Consider the following 18,339-nt stretch of genomic DNA (forward strand, 5'->3'; position numbering starts at 1 on the left):
TCTTTTCTGTCTACACATAAAAAAAACCCTGTGTCTCCTGAATAGCTTATAATAACATGCTTTAAGAAGCCTACCCTTAGTGCCCCCATAGGATACAGCCTTGCAATGCTTTACACTATCATGCTTTTTTTTTCCTAATTAAAGGTCAGTTTGGTCTAGTCTCATTGTTGCCTCGGCTGAAAAATCTCCTGAAACATGATGGCTTTGCCAAATGTGATTTAATTTTCCATTTATGCCATCTGTTTTCTTGGCTAAAGCAGTGAATTGCATAAGTTGAAAATGAAGGAACTGTCTGAATCATTCCGTAATTCATCACATTTTTAGTAAAAAAAAATAAAATCGCACTCAAAAGAAGAATAGGTTCCTTAATAATTAACCTCCCAAGATCAAAAGACCTTTGTTTGACCTATATGCTACATTTTTGAGAGTGCATGTCTATTTCACGCATCTAGAGATGGTCAGTCTGGCTTCTTCCATGGTATTTTATCTCATCTCATACCAGCTTACACTTTATAGCTCAACTTATCATCAAACACACACCCATACACTCTCATGCATCCGTGCATGCACGTCACACACACACATGCATACACACATATACTTTCCTCCGTCTGGTGGGGAGTCTGGACTGCTCCGACTGACTGCGCCTCACTGCCCTTGTGCAGTGGTGTGCCAGTTGTGCCTTCCCCCATCGCTGTGAATGCCACCATCTGGTGTGCCACGTGGACATCATAATCTCCCCTTAATTACATTAGCAGTGCAATCAGTTACTGCATTACAAGGCCGGGCGAAGAGCTTTTAAATCTTGGAGGAAATCATAAATAATTGCACTAAGTACCCAGCGCCAGATGTGCGTGCCAACTTGGCTGGCATGAGATAAATAGTAACCTCAACAACGGTGTTCAATATCGACTCTGCAAACATTTTTTGGGCAGTATGATTCCCTTGTCCTTTTCTCTTGTCCCCGTCCTTTGCCTTTTGGATTCTCTGGATTTGTGTGTTAAAGCACACAGAGAGGTTTGAGGTCTATTGACAGTACAGTCGGCTACCTGTTGCTGCAGTATTTCTCCACTGCAGTATGACTGATGGCATCCAGGAAACTGTATGTAACAAGGTGTTTCTCAGCGACACCATTCATTCCATTACTGCATCCTTCAGTCATCCTTCGGTCATGTAATTAGATGTTTTTCATCTAGTGTAGGAAATTGATATTCTGTGTGGATTCTGAATAGTTGGGTTGGGTGTGTGCAGTGTAACAAGACATTACACATTATCAGCCACTTTCTCCTTGGAGGGGATGTTGTGTTGTGTTGCATAGTACTTTTCACTCATCTTCCTGTCATGTTCTCAGTTCCCTGGGCTGCTCATACTGACACACATCTCACTCAATTCATTGCCAGCTTAGAGCACGTCCTCTTACTGGCTAGATGGGGCCACTTTCCAGTGTCATTACACCAGTGGTCACAAGTTAACAGTTTACATTTTGTGTAGGAGGCACAGACGTTTTGACTGATTTGTCATTGCAAGAGATGCACAGGTGTAACTAACATTAACAATGCCAGCAGTGAGCCAGCATGTAGGAAGCCAGAGCCCTGGAACTGGCTAAACCAAATGGTATGCAGCCATTGTTAATAGTATTAATTACACCTGTGCTGTGCTGTGTTGTGCTTGCTATGACATGTCAAAATATCTGCTGTAAAAAGAAGTGTATTTTAGCTTACATTGTTTATTCAAGATTATATGAAGGTTTTCAGAGTCAGGCACAATATTCTTTTCAAACAAGATTTCTTTAAGCTAATTTGCAAGTAAGGTGACAGTTTTTGGGAAAGTAGCGTAAATCCAGCTGCAGGTGTTTGCATACACTATTGTATTCAGGGGGAAAAAAAAACTTATTTAAAAAAAAAAAACAAAGCTTGAAGTTCTTTGCAAAGGGACTGGAAAGTGCTGGACTACTGCTATGCTCTTGTTTTTGGAATCACAAGAAATAAGACTTGTTTCTAAGGTTTCTAAAGAGTTCTCTGCTGCTAAGACAGTGGAACCACCAACATATTGCCCCCATCCTTTTCAAACTTCACTGGCTTTTCTTGAGGACAGACTTAAAAATCTTTCTCCTGACCCATCAGTTTTGTCTTTGCACTAGTGTTCAGGATTTTACTTCAATGTTTTGATCTTACCCATGTGGCTGTTTTAAGGGGCTCTCATCTTGCTTTTTGTGTGTTTTTTAATTTGATAGGTCTTCAACTTTTCTTTTACTTAACATGAATAACAAGATTAATCATTTGGTATTCTGTTATAATGCCATAAGTACTAATGTTCTCGACATACAATTCCTACATTACAGTGTTAACATATTTGCCATTAGAGCTTTCCTGAAAAAACACAAAAAGGTTTCAAAAGGTTGTAAAAAATAATCAACAATTGACCCAGAATGTGAAAGGTAATTGATTTAAACTGCTGAATGTATTAACAGGACTGAACAATGCATATTCTCTGTCTTCAGTCTGCCATTAGTGGCACAAGAAAAGGAATTCTAAACTTGGTAATGGGATGTCTCTTTCTGCAATGCTCCTTGGGAACATTTTTTTTCCAATGTGGTTTCAAAGCTTTTGTTGTGATGATTTAACTCAGAAAGTATCAAGTCCATCAAAGCCTCAGAAGTGCTCCAACATCCAGATGCCTAATTTTGTGCAGAAACAAGGATCCATTTTATTTACTTCTGGAACCTTGGATGTCTTAAATTACTTCTCCTAATAAACGATTGAATTACGAAACTGCTGGTACACATCATTACTTAATTTCCTCAGAATCCAATCTGTGGTGTCTAATAAATCACATGTGAAGAATCAGATCAAAAAATGCAGACACAGAATCTGATCCCTGAACCCTTCCTCATAATCAGTTATAGGATAATTTTATGACATTAACCCAAAGTTAACACTGAAACTTGTCAGTATGTACTCAAATCTAAAAACAATACATCTGGAGGGGAAAACCACCCAATATGTGATAGCAGATCATGTTTATGAAGCCAAGGTTTTACGATATCAGTTTCTGTTTATGGCTGGTTAAGGATGGTGAAGTTTTATTTTCCGCTGTAAGTGAACGCATCTTTTGGTATGTTGATAGTGTTTCTTTGTGTTAAATTAGTTAATATATGTGCAATATAATTTTTTTTTAATTGAAAAACATTTTCTCATTCTCAAACTGAGTTCATGATGTGGTCAAATAACAGAACACATACACAAAAAAAATGCTTGTTATGCTGATAGTCTAGAGTTGTGTTTTCTGGGAAAGCCAGGTAAAAAAAAAAACACCTACAGTGTGTGGCATCCAGATATGGTTCTCTCACAGTGTAAATAAGATACAAATTCACAAAAAGGCACCTTGACAATCTATCTCCTAGATGGAGATATTGATATTAACATGTACAATGCCCATTTCAATTTGATCACAATCTGGCCTTCAAAGTGCTATTTAAATGACCGGGTGTCTTTTCAACTAAACAATGTGAGGATAAAAACACAGCAGAGTGAAGAAAGAGAATTACAGATATTGACTAAATACGTCTTATCATTTATCATAATTTCTCCATCCACTTTGTCACGGCTTCAGCATTTAAGGAAGATAGATGATACAAGATGTTGTCCTCTCTTTCATACTTTCCGTGCTCTGGGAAGTGTATCCAATATGGACTTACTTTACCTCTTTGCAATTGTGTTGGCATGCGTTTGTCACTATCTCGACATACTGTGTATGTCTTGCATTTTTTTTCCTACATGCTGTGCCGTAAGACATCTGGCGTTCGGACCTTTAACCTATGATAAAGGATGCATTTCATGAGCAGCAATATATCTTACTAATAATAACAAATATTTAGAGGGCAGTGTGTCAAATTACTACTACACGGGTGTTTTAGTTGACTAAGCGGTTGATATATGTTATTCAGGTAGTTTTCGAAGGTGCCACAATGTCAGTGTAGTGTCATTAAGAAGCAAGGCTTTGAAAGGTGTGGCATTTGCTATTCTGCGTCCCAGTGGGCATGCTGAGGTGGTCGGCTCGGCAAGGGCGACCATTAATATCTTAGAGGGGATATTCCCATGGCGAGGTGACTGGTTGAAGAAGGCCCTGCTCCAGCACAGACACCTACAACATGAAAGTTCAAAAAAGTGCTGACTTCCTCATGAGCTCACTAGTAGCAGCCATCTGCTCCCCTGCTAACTAATGCAAAATAACCACTGTGAACAAATCTGCAGGAGGGATGTGATCTAGGCTACTGTCCAACTTTCAAATCACACATATCAGAAAGACGTAAAGAAAAACAGGGAATACGAAGAGTTATTAGTTTAATAAGATGTAGCGATAGTCAGTTCTTTTTTTTCTCCCTGTTCTTGATACAGTGATCTTCACATCTATTACACACACAGGACTGTCACTCAACTCTCTTATGTATTTGGATGTGTTGTTTGCCCGGGTGCGGTGATTTAGAGGGAACATTTTATCAGAGCTAGCCAAACAAGCCTGGTCCACTGGGGAGCCAGGCATTTTATAAGGGTATAAATAATCAATGACACTGCATCTGTAATAGCCTGTAATGCAGTTTGTTAACTCCCCCACTTCACCCCACCCCCACCCAGGATGGCGCGTTTGTTGCTCAAACAATAGAAACGGATTGCCACGGCTAATTGACACGGCAGGGGAATCTTTGGCTGTCTCACTTTCTTTCAGTGTTTCTCTTATTGCCCACGACTACTGTTATATCATGCAGCAAGATACCTTTTTGTGTAGATTCCCATCTTGAGCCGTTAGTGGATGCTCACAGGATACGCCACGTACCCATATTTTCTCAGTAGAAGTGTACATGGGGTGGACAAATGGAAAATAAAAGTAATTAAGTCCATATTAAATAATAACTTATGCATGCATTACAGTCACATTGTGTTCTCCACTATGAGTCTGATTTCTCATGTGACATTTCAGCTGTTGCTTATTATGAGCATCAATCTCAAATGAACTTTTATTGATCAATTACATGCCACACCCACAAGGAAAAACATTTGCCAAAAAGTTCAGTTTTGTGACCTGAAACATCATAAAACTAGTAGAAATTAGCTTTTCAAAATATGGTTAGTGAAATGTTTTCTATTAATTAAAAAAGGCACATTTATGCCTGTGAAATATTTGGCAATGCTGTTCATGTAAGATGATTTTCTAAAAGGTACACACCACGCCATCACTGTTGCATGTATCTCATATTTCACATATTTCAGGGGGAAAAAAAACCCCCAAACAAAATACCAAGTAGACTCACACCCCACCCCCTTCCTGTACACATACAGCCACAGCTGAACATGATACATATTTTGAGTTTCACCCCTCCCCCTGTTCTCACCCATGAGCCTCTGATTTCCATTATTATTAATATCTGCCTGTTTAATTTTCAGCTCTGTCATAATGTGTCGGCCTAAACTACAAGAGACAATCCCTTATTGATTACTTTCCCAGCAGCCCCGGCGCATGCCCCAGCTGATCACGCCTCTCATGCACAGACATCTCATGCATTTCAGATAATAAGCTGCTGCTCTGGAGTTGAAACAAATTGGATGTGCAGTCAGTCACTGTCCAAGTGAATCATGTTGCAGTCTGTCAGTGGACTAGGCTTGGATTATCATCTTACCCAAGCGAGGCAAAAAAAAAAGAGAGAAAAAAATGCCATGAGCACCTGCCGTGATGGCCCGGTGGTATAGACTCCCGCATTGTTGTAGAGTTGTATATCTAGACTATTTATCACCCTACATCCTGTTTATAACTCACTTACATGAATATTCACAAAGGGAATCACAAGCATAAAGGCACAGGTTAACACTCTCTCTTGAAATGTTTGTGAAAATTTGATAAAGGAATACACAATATGACAGATAAAAGAAACAGAATCATATTTGTCATTTTTGACATCTGCATCATTTGTGAACAAGTATTGGTAAAAAAAAAAAATCTCTTTCATCAATTTTCACTGAGACAGAGTGTCATATAAAAAAGTTTTTTAAATCAAATTTTATCGCACTTTTATTTATTTTGACAATACTAAAAAAGAGTACTGGCATTTAGCATCATAGCTGATGGCATTTGGAAAAGTTTCCAAGGGACGAATTTGACAACATGAATGAGACAAGTCAGTGGTTCTTTAAATCGATGAGAAGTGAAGGTCTTATTGGAGCCAAACTTTTGTTTACATGACAATTTAACGCTAGAAAATCCTGACACAACCAGAGAAATGGCATTTCTTGTTTATGCACCACATTTACTGACCTGTCAACAGCCATCTCTATAGCATGGAAGCTCTTGTGAACTCACAACAGTAGATGCTAGAAACACCATGCTCTATGCACATGTTACATTGTACATGGACAAGACATAGCCTGTGCCAAAACTATTTCCAACAGCAAACAATGCAGCCGTTGTGTTTACTTGCTTTGGATTCTGTAACAGTAAGAAAAATAAAGCATCCTGTCACCTTGGACCTGGCTCAGTTTCAAATTCAGAGCACTTTCACGTTAAAAATCAAAAAGGGAAGTTTTTTGGAGTTGCACAGGAAGACATGATTAATAATACATCAGGATTATAGAGCACAGACTGTGCTGCACTGACTTTAATAAGTCCATGGAGGGAAAACAAACCCAGACTATGAAAACAACCACACTCCCTGCCTGAAAAACATCTGCATTTAAACACCAATAAATCTGCATTTTTCTCCCTCCAGTGTTAAGTATTAGTTGATGGTTTATGATGAAAATACACCTAAATGTGAAAGATAGCTATCATACTTGTTTACTCATCTCAGATTTTTTTTGGAAACTATAGTGTATGTAATAATGGATTTATTTGGGAAGTACACCTGAGTAACTGTGGTTTGCTGCAAAACCCTGAGAAGTAGAATAATTGGCACCCTGGTGTAAGGCTCCCTCTGTTTGGTGCCAGCTGTTTAAAATATGGATGATATTGTTTTCATTGCTGAGCTTTTATTGAGTTCTACTTGGGCCATGCAGTATAATCCTCTGACTCTGACCTTTTCTGGCATGTGGAAAAAGTAAATAAACAAGGCACTGATGTATTCCCTCCGTTACCAGAGGAGCAGAGCAGCAGATTTTGAGTTGATCATATTCAGGTGTCTGGATTCAGAGAGCTGTCTGTGGGTGCCTATAAGCAAGAGTGGCGAAATGCCTTTTTCTGTGGAACAGGCAGAGAATAATGGATGACGGGGAGGAAGAGAAAAACGTATTGACAACTGTGATCAGTGTATAGCATCTGCTCTCTATTGGCATGTTTCCCCTGCAAGCAAAACTAGAGGCTGTTGACCATGAGATGAGTTTTAGTCTGAGCATTCTTTAAACATGTAGCTCCTCGAGGAGGTCACAATAAAACACAGAGCTATAAGACAAGTTAAAGTGTAATATAAAACACATCAGTGATACACTGAAGTGAATTATACACATACTGTACATTAGCGAAGCATGAAAAATCCGGAGATGAGTCCAGTTCTGGCACAAGATGTCTGAAGCAGTAAATTTTCCACCAGACTCAGATATGACACATCCTGCACAGCGGCTATACAGTACGTGAATATCACACTAATCCCAGTCTCATTGCATTATTCCACTCATGGCCATCCATTGTTAACTCTTGCATAAATACATAGATAAGAAAATGATTAAATTTAAGTCAAGTCTTTCTCGTTATACACCGTCGTCTTAAATCATGCATAAATGTGATAATTACCCACACTAGGCCAAGAGGGCCCATCACTGCCACTTTAAATCCAATAAACGCCATGACCTGATCACTATAATTGACCATCTATCAGGGTCATTGAGGAGTCCAATGTTGTTAACCGCCGCTTATAATTCCTCTTGATCATTGCTAATTACAGAAAGTGGGAGAAACCAATATTCCAGATAGCCAGAGAGCAGCTGCCAACCATTTCAGAGAGGTAGGACAGGATGGTTTAATATCAGTTAGTTTGAAAAATGATGTACATTATACTGAAGCTACATGTACAACTTTAAGTAGTATTATCATATTATCATATTGTTAGAGCTCACCTGTGTTGTGTGTCAGCACCAGTCTGCTTGAAAAAAAATATTTGATTCAATTTGCTTTAGTTTCATTTTCTGTGGAAAATTAGACCATTTAAGCACCAAATGTTTTATATTGTAACTTAGTTAACTTGGTGTTATACTTAAAGGCGTGTTAAATAAGAAAAGCTGCTGTATTACTCAAGGGAGAAAGGCTGGCTGGTTATGAATTTCATTTAGCCGTGTAAGATTGTGTGAATATGAGCTACACTTAGCAGTCAATTGTTATACAGATATCACATAAGGTATGTCAGTGACCCCTGATGACATTGTAGTTGTTTTAAAATAAACCCAAATATGCAAATGCTATTAAAGAACACCGCTACCTTTTTAACAGTTCCAAAAGTGCATTACCTTTGCCAGCATTTGCACCCCATTTGTTCCAGTCTGGTCTTCTTACTGTACGTTCACTGGGGCAACAAGTCATTGAGAAAATGCACAATTTATTGAAATTTTATGGACAGACCCTTACCCCCTTTCACCACCGCACAATTACGTAAAAGCCATCTAGCCCTTGAGTAACCCTTTTTATAGTAATTCATTTATGACTCTGGTCACAGAGGGGATGCCTCTCCTGCCACAAACACCCTAAAACATGTGTGGATGGCATGAGGATGAAATCCACAATGCACTGAAGGGCATAGCTTTCATCAAGCCCTCCTTTTTTTTCTTCATAAGCACATCATAAAATATTTCATTCTCCTTTTACAATCGACTTGTTTCATTACAAAGTTGTACATTTTATTTCCACGAATGGGAGTGACATAACCAAGGCTCATTTGGGTATTTCAAAATGCTTCTCCTTGATAGAAAACATGCCGCTCAGATGGCTCGTTTTAGAGAGAGAGAGAGAGAGAGAGAGCATTAGGAGATGGACAGACAAAAAGAAGCATGAAAATGATGCTACAGACTGAGAAATAAAAGGAAAATGAGACAAAGAGATTGAGTGAGTGGTCGAGAGCCTGCTATAGTCTCTCCTGAGATGAGTATGATGATTGCACCCACATTCCACTGCAGAGCTAAAACCCCTTGGAGGCTTTTGGAATGTGAAAACCTACTTCTTCTCTCTTTATAGTACAACACTTAGGCAGCGTACCACTTTTTTTTTTTTTTTTTTTTTTTTCCCACCCTGAACATTGCTCACATCGCTGTTCCCTGAAGCTTGAAAGCACAACATTTCTCAGCCAGCAACTCCCACTGGGACTAAAGCCCAGAGATGGAAATGCAAAGGATATGTTTTATTGGACAGTTGCAGACAAATAAATCTAAATATGTATTTTGGTCATGTTTGTGTGCCGACTGCATCCTGAGGGAGTTGAAATGATTATATGACATAAATAACAGCGCTGTAGCATGGTATTAGGTCACATGTTTACATATATGGACCTAAGGTCAGAGGAAAAAATAATTCAAACACTATTTCTCTTCTTTTGAAGTGAACATTGTTTTGGTAGCATACTTACATGGTGCTAGGAGTCATGCTTTCCAGTGTGCTGACTTTTTCCATGCACAGACTATTAATGAGAGATGAAACCATACAGTCAGGTAAAATATACATACTTAAGTGGATAAAAGTCAGAGCTGTGTTGAAAGCTGCCAGCGAGGCACAAATCAACCTGTCCAGCATGTGAGTGTGTGTGTGTGGATGGGGGTGAGTGGGGGGGGGGACCATGGGTCACCCTGAATGAAATGGTTTAGGCTCACTGATCTGCGTGAAGGAAAGTCAATGGGAGGTGTCAATGAGAGGACAGGCGGGGACTCCTGCAATCACATGTCCTGTGATTGACATGCCCTAACCTGGGGGGCTGTGTGAGATGTCAGCATAGTGCAGCCCCCTAATATGGCCTCAGCTGACGTCGCCTCATAGGAGAAAAGTGAGTTATGGGCAACAACTGTGGATTATGTGACCTAACCTGCAGCTACTTCACTATGTTCAATTTTACAGGGCAATCATAGGTTTTCATTTAAACTGCGTAGGTTTGTTTTTCATGCGCTTATTTTCTTAATATTATGAAATTGGAAAAATATGCAAAGTATGGTAAGAAAAGTGATGCTTTTCCTGGCATGGCTTTAGACAACTTAGTTTTCAGGCGGCAACATGCTTATTAGTATTGACGTTTTCATTCTGATTGATGATCTACTCCCTCACACTATTTGTTGAAGTTGATGGGAAATGTCATCTCATCATCTGAGAAATCCTCAACTAGGATCATATTTTGTAATAGAAATTTACAATAATCACTGTTAACATGATTATTATACTTTTAAAAAATGCCGGTGCAGCATCTTTTGGTGTTTTTATGACCTTAAAAATATTCTGTGCAAAGAGCAAACTTGGGAAATAAAAGTGGCAGCCTATGGCAAACTGCACTTCAGAGAATTCAGCCCTATTTTTCTTTCTGCCACATGTGACAAGTGAGCCATGCAGCTTTGTAGAATTATACATCTGTGTGTCTAATTATTTCTTTTCAAGTCCATACAATAAAAGACTGCATGCTTTTCTCTTGCCAGGGCTAGGACAGCAGGAGGAGTGCCCTCCAAAATATTCCCTCTCATGCCTCTGACATGCACATCTGTCTGCACGTCAGCATAGCAACTTTGTAGACATCTTTGGTTTTTAATGAAAGAGATCTGGGAGCGACAAATGCAATAGGTGCTGTGATGACACATTTCAATTCCATTGTGCAAATAAAGATTCTCAGAGTTTCTTTTCATCTTTATTATTCTATTATTCTTTTTTTATACTTCATAGTTCAAACTACAGTAAAGACGTCAGATGATTGCCCTTCAAAACAAGGCGTACCACACAGACTACTGCTCTGTTGTAATAAAGGTGTGTTACATAGAAATGCCAGTGGAGAATAATGGACACTATTGTTGAAACTATGTGCAGGATATAAGTCTTTTTTGATACTTCACACAAGCTAAAATGTTATATGTAGATTGTCTTTTATGTTATTGAAGTGGACCATTTCTCCAGTGTTTCTTGCAGTGAAAGACGGCTGTTTGGAAATGCTCCTGCTGCTGTGCGGTCACAAGGGGGTAGCATTGACACAGTTGTTTAAGCCCTTTAGCAGGCAGCTCAGCAGCAGGACAAACTGCCTTTGATGTAATTGAGGTCTTAGACCTCTTAGAAAAGCATATATTGGTTTGTATGTGGAAAATGTTCAAGGAACAATGGATTTCCATAAGTGGATGTAAAATCGTATTTGGAGCATCTCCGGCATGCTAACCACACTCTAAACAATAAAAAAAAGGACTGCTTCAGGATGGGACGGGTAATTCCAAGGCACTTACAGGCTGGAAATGTAATGGAATGTAGCATTAGGATTAAATGTGTGACTAAAAGATACAGACTTGACTATTTTTGGGCCCTTTCCTGGATGATCCATTCAAATAAATTTGTAGATACTCTCAGCTCTGTAAGGTGGTACTATACATCCTAATAGAAGTCAGCAAGTCTCTGTTTCAGTGGAATTATTAAAAGTAATTTTTTTTTGTCATTGTTTAGAATTACAAATATCATCATTTATTTTTCCTGGCTTGAAAAAAAAAAAACTGTTAGAAAAAAAGCAGGAGAATTATGATCTCCAACCTGTATGTATTAAGCTGTTAATTATCAATCATTCCACGGCCACACAAGTATTCCCCTAACTAACATTTTTGTCTATCCATCTTATCATCCAAAGTAATACTTAAGAGTATGAGTCTGGCAGGGACTCATAAATAAAGGTTACCTATTTACATATTCAGTTTATCATGAATATTGCATACTCTGTACATAAAAATTCAAATGCAGTGTTTATGAAATATGATCATGCAGCAAATGTGAGAAGACACAGAGCACAGCCCATTCATACACGGAGGGGATTTAGAGCATCCCTCTGCGATTAATAAAGAATGAAATAGACATTAGACCTGCAGAAATTAACTCCTGCTCCAAGACTTTTTTTTTTTGTTTTTCTTTCAGCTTATTCAGAAAATGAATTGTAGTGTTAGTGTCCTTTTAAAAAACATATTTTTAAAAGCCCAGACCAAATTTGAGACTTGACATCAGGGTTATAGATGGATTAATGTCCCATTAAGTCAGTGACATATTCAAACTCTATACCTATCTGTAACCCGCCCGCCCAATAATTCAGTAGAAAATAATGACACCCATAAAACAACTATGCTTTACTGACTTGTCCCCCAGTGGTCATCTTCTCTTCTGTGTATGATTTAACATGGACAGTATGATAAGTAAAACAGATGTATCTCTACAGTCAAAGTTTGGGAAAAAAAGAAATGTTTTAGTATATAACAGACAGATTATTTGCAGCACTTTTGTGTTATGATCTTGTTTTCCATTAAGAGATGCTCAAAAAAGTTAGTGCAAGGTTTGTACTGAGTGCATAGTTTTTATGCACTATTATACATGTGGGTATAATAAGCATAAATTTAAAGCAAAAGCATTGATAACAATTTGAACTGCTACAACATTCACCTGCAAGAGGACACACAGCAAATAGGTAAGAAAAGCTGTTTGGTTTGTACTTAAAGCAGCTGAGAGGAATAATGGCAGAAAGAAGCAAACACTGTGCAGCAAGTGTCTCATCTCCACTCATGAACTAGTTAACCTGAAAGAATACGATCTACAAATGTGTTTCAGCAAAAGCAAATTACCTGGGTTTTGTGGAGGGGAACTAATCTCTCCAAGCATGACACTGGACAGGAAAGGCCTCTTACTGTTATTATGATGTGTCGGCTTGTGTTAGATGGAGGGCCTTGATGGCCGCATCAGGAAGGAGCATCGAAGCCCCTCTACCATGACAGCACTCTGATGGATGTACGGGTGGTGGAGGGGCAGGGAAGATGGAGGTTAGAAGACTGGAGATGAGGAGGAGAAGGAGGGTGATATGAGGTGCAGTGGGGGTTATATACAATAGTAAATACCTACAAATGCAACACATTAGCAGTAGGTGCGGAGCCCGAGATAACATTAGCATGCACGATAAAGCTCTCTATTGGACAGGCCATCTCCGAAACAAAATAAAGGTCCTTCGTGTTGAATTTTCAAAGCCTATTTCTTGTGACCTGGGATGATTTGTTCCCTACATGAAACAGACTGATGATAACAGCCCATTTGAAAGTAATTTAGAAAATCTGAATATCTGTACGTCAAAGTTTGACACATTATGCAATACAATGGATATGTAGTTTCTTAACATTATAGGAAGCAAAAAAAAAAATGTTAATATACAACTGCTGGCATTATTTTGGTGAAGGAAGTGGTTTGGAAAATCAAAACAATATGACTGTGGAAGTCATGTGTTCAATGATTTTTAATCACAGAATTCCATTTTTATTAACGTGATTAATCACAAATAGTTAGTGAGATTATTATCCCGTGTGTTCACTGCTTTTCATCCCACAGCAGCTACACATGATGTAAACTGGCTACTACTGACTCCACGTGTGCATCATTAGACTGCTTATTTTTTTGCTACCAGACACAGTAGTAACTTTGATACATTATGCTGGCATGGTAGCAGCACTGTAGACAGGCACTTGTTGGTGTATCACAATGTTTTTTTCCTTTATCTGAGAAATCTCACAGCTGGCGGTGTCTTGCACACAGTATCCATACTAAAATATTAATAGCCAGTTTTCCTCCACGTCAGCAGGTTGTAATTTGATTTCTGGTTAAGAAATGCAGTTTTGGGCGGCAGATCTCCCAGTGAACACCGGTCTCTAGGTTTCCCCTTCATCTTGCTCCTTCGGGTCCCAAGAGGCAATGGGTTGGGGAAAGTGTTACGGAGAGAGATGGTGCTCCTCCTTGGCCTGGTAAAGATTGGGGGTGCCGACGCACAGCGGGACAGGTGTTCTGAGCTGCACACAGGGGAGTCTCACCAGGCTGCATTGCCTGGCCTACATCCATCTCTGTACCTGGGGAGATAAATGGAAAAATGTGACCCAAACAGTCTAACATCACAGCCATGGCAGGGACGTGTTCTAACAATGGGGAGCGGGGAGGGTTCCCCATATCATTACTAAAAATGAGGCACAGTCTGCAATTAATTCCAGCCCTAAATGAATGTCTACTGCTTGCAGCATACCTCTCTGTGGCAGTAGAAATAGATTAATAGTGCAGAATAGAGAAAATAATCTTATTCTGTACCATGCTGCACTGATATAAAATGGGCTTCAGTACCTGGCTCATTTCTTGATCAACATTTTTTGTCATCTTGCAAACCCTACTTTATTGTATAAAATGGTGTGATCTTTCGACTGCCCTTTGTCTTGGAAGAAAAATTAATTCTCATTTGCATTACCACGTCTAAATGTCAGCCACCGATATTTTGTTAGACATTAGTAAAGCTGGCAGCGAGAGGCGCTGGATAATTGCACTCAGCCTAGCAGAGGGATTTACATAATTTCAGATAGCAATTAAAGAATCCTTGGGAATTTTCGTCCTGGCCTCTCTCTCCAGCTCACTTCTACAGCAGTACAAAAGAAGCATTCGTTTACATTAAGCTCCATGCTCCTTGCTGTTCATTTGCATGAAATTAAAGGTTTTCATGATCTTGAACAGCGGGGTAACATTTAAAATGCTGTTTTAAAGCCCTCACCTTGGAATAATGAAACTGTTCTATTTTTTTTAGAAGGCAGTGGGAGTTCATTGACTGCCTGTCCACAGCAAAACTTTCTCATTTTCCATTCACTCAAACAATATAGTGCTATAATTCTTTCAATTAATTAAGAGGACAACTTTTTTTTTTCTTTCCAAGGCCCCTTTTCTCTTTGATCTGCCTACCATCATCCACCTCACTGCTCACCAGGCCATTTAAAAATGATAGGCAGCAAAATGTATGAGTCAAAATTTGCTTCTATACTTGAAATAACAACTGAACATATACTGAAATTTACTTCCAGCCTCTTTACTGGGATAAACCGATGTGGGGACTTTTTCCAGTGCTGTGAAGATAAACCACTCATGTACAGTATCTTTAATTAGGTCCCTGTGGGTCCCGGTGTTATCTGCCATGCTGATTAGAATGAACATTAACTTGCTTTAGCCCTGACTCTGATAATATGCATTGGTGTGTGCTGACAAGAGTGCAAAATCCAATTGGCATCTTTTCGCAGACAACATATTCCACTGTTTTCGAGAATGTGATATTTCTTTGAGCTATTAGGAATATTAGTTTCATAGTATAGCAGAAAGCAAAGCCACGTTGCTTGAAATCCTCCATGCCTTATTGGTGTGGCCTAGCTGACACATTTGATACGGGTATGGATCATCAGGATTAGTTAAACCAAACCCATCTCTTGGGAGGTCTGCAGCTCAGCAGTCCAATGTGCATAATATTATCTACTGTACTTAACAGCACTGTGAGTTTGCGTCTGGCTCTCTCTTATATCATGCCAGCTCTCACTTTTGTGTTTAATCAGTCGACTGTGTACTATCCAATGAAACAGAAATGCAGTCACAATAATGTAAAAAAAAACAAACTTGATGAATAGTAGAGCTTTGTTAAGACAATAAAGCTTTGTCACAGAGCTCAGAAATAAATACAAAGCCTCCTCAGAACAATACCCTTCACACTTCTTCCTTGATTCCCCTTCCATCCTTAAAGGCATCACAGAACATTTTCACACTAGTCGTCCCACCGCTGTGAAATAAATTGTGACAGTAACTCAATATGAAGTGAAATAGCTGAGAAAGCCTTGAGTTCACTTGCGCTGACAGTGCTGTTTAATTCCATCTTGTGCCAGCCTGACATTTCTGCTGCCACTAAATATTAAACATGTGTACCCGTTTCATTTGCATCTGGTAATGAGGTGGGAGACAGCGCCCAAAGCCTCTCTCTCGTGGTACTGCGTCTGTGCTGCCTCCAACACAGTCACATGGACAAGGGTAAACCAACAGGAATATTTAGAGTGGAAGGGGGCTGAGACAGAATGGAATAGGATAAAAAAAGAAAGGGGGTGGTGGTGGAGGGTGTGGGGGTGGAGGGGGGGGTGAAGGATAGACCACCCTTGTGTGCGTGTGTATGTGTGTGTTCTCCAGAATTCAGAAACCAGTCTGCAATGACCCCAGCTCTCAAGCAGTGCCTGCTTCGGCTGACATTTCTCCCTGAATCTTTTAAGATGCATCCCTTGCTGCAAAATGCATTAGTGGAGAGAGGAGAAACAGAGGCACAAGAGGAGAGAGGGTTAAATGTGATTGCTCTAAATGTCATCACATCTTCATAATGCAATATATATTCATGATCTGGCAGTCCAGGAGGGCAGACATCACAGTTGTGTTCTGTAATTCAAATGTTTTATCCCAATTTTGATTCACCATACAATTCTGTGTGAACATTTCAAACCAACGACATACATCAGTTTTTTTTTTAGCCATTACAGATTTAGATGGACCAGTGAGGTGGATCCTGTGAGATGTGGGTGTTATTCAGAAAGCTTCGAGTTGAGGAAAACTGGTCAGTGATTAGCTGTGTAGCATCTGCTTTATTGCCCAAGCTAGCAGCGGTGGAAGAACTTAAAAGTTGATAATATGTCGATGCGTTCACAACTTGTTGCACCTTAAGTGGCCCAAAAATCTGTTACAGCAGCTTTACGTGATAGCAGCAATACCAGTGTTAAAATACTTCCACATTAAGTAAAAGTACTTAAGTAATATCAGACAAAATGACCTTGAAGTATCAAACATAAAAATAGTCATGCAGCAGAATGGCCCCTGCCATTGTTATATTATATTTCTGGCTATATTGGACTATTATCACTGATGCATTAACATGTTAGCATTTAGATGTTCTACAGGTTGAGATAATATACTGATGGGTAGTTAATCAATAAAAATGCACATTTTATGAGCTCACTGTACATTTATGTGTAAAATCCTTATGTGAAAAGTAACTATAAAACAGCTGTCAAATAAATTCCATCATTTCCACCACCGGAAACTTGGCACATTAAAGAAGATATATTTACTTGTACATTGATGACATCACATGTTTTGCCTTTTAATTATATGGTAATATAAGCTTCTTAGTAGGCTTTTTTTTATAGCTCATGATACTGATTTTGCATTGTAGTCTTCAGAATAGAAAGGCCAGATCCTCTGATATTTTTTTAAATGAAAGCGCAATATTCCCTTTCCTCTGTCAAACTCTCATGACAGTGTACAGACATAAACACTTTAAAAAGAAATCAACACCAGTGTGAGGAAACTTTACACATTCATTTTACTTGTATAAATTCTTAGGCACAGATTTACCTTTTTTTTGCAGCCAGTGTGAAAAGGAGATGTACTTCTGTCATTGCCCTATTCAGGTATACTGCTCTGCAACAGTTAAAGTTTAGAGACACCCTGCTTCTCTACGAGGGCTTGTATTGCTTTCATGATATGTATCAGATATGTCACAGAAAATCAAACCTTGATCAAAACCAAAGCTGACTGCTGAGGAGAAACAGGGAAACATCAAAGAGCTTACAGTGGAAAGGCAGAGGTGGTTGAAGTTGGATGTGTGTGGTGGTGGTGAGGGAAGGGGGGGGGGGGGGGCGAAGGGGGCTTCGCACTTCTTGTTAATTCTCTTCATAAGAGCTGTTAAGCACATTCAGCAGTCATCGAGAATTGTGTCCACTCCCGGGCCTCCGGTGGGACTGCGTGTCCTGAGGTTTACTGTTGCTAGCTTGTCATGTCCACGTCAACAGCACTTATCGCCTTCTGTCTGAGAGCTGAGGCATTTCCCAGGCATTTAGCTGCCTGTTTGTCTTCTCTTGATTTCCCCTCCAAATCTGTCACATATAGTCTTCACCTGACACCTCACAGAGTGTTCCTCTCTCAAACACTGTCAAAACAGGAAGATCCAACAGGAAGAGATAGCAGCAGGGAACCACAGATTGCCAAATGTTATACACTGATCACGCACTGCAAATAATGACCTGTGTAGGCAAGACGGTCTGGGATTGTTGCTTCATCAACACGATGACTGCTATCCAAATATGAAAAAATGAACAGTGTGTGTTCACAACTTTGGTTTGGACATTTGGATTCTTGAATTATCAAGTGCTGCTTTATGCTGCTCACACATTATATTGTACATCAATGAGTCCAGAGTTTTCACATCACTAAGACTTTCTCTGTCATGTTTTGCTTTTTTGCTTGGAGTAAAAGCTATGGCATGAAAACAATGCACTTCACAGTGAAGGCCTGGCGTAG

This window comes from Thunnus albacares, chromosome 2 (genome assembly GCF_914725855.1).
Source record: "Thunnus albacares chromosome 2, fThuAlb1.1, whole genome shotgun sequence".
Classification (NCBI taxonomy): Eukaryota; Metazoa; Chordata; class Actinopteri; order Scombriformes; family Scombridae; genus Thunnus; species Thunnus albacares.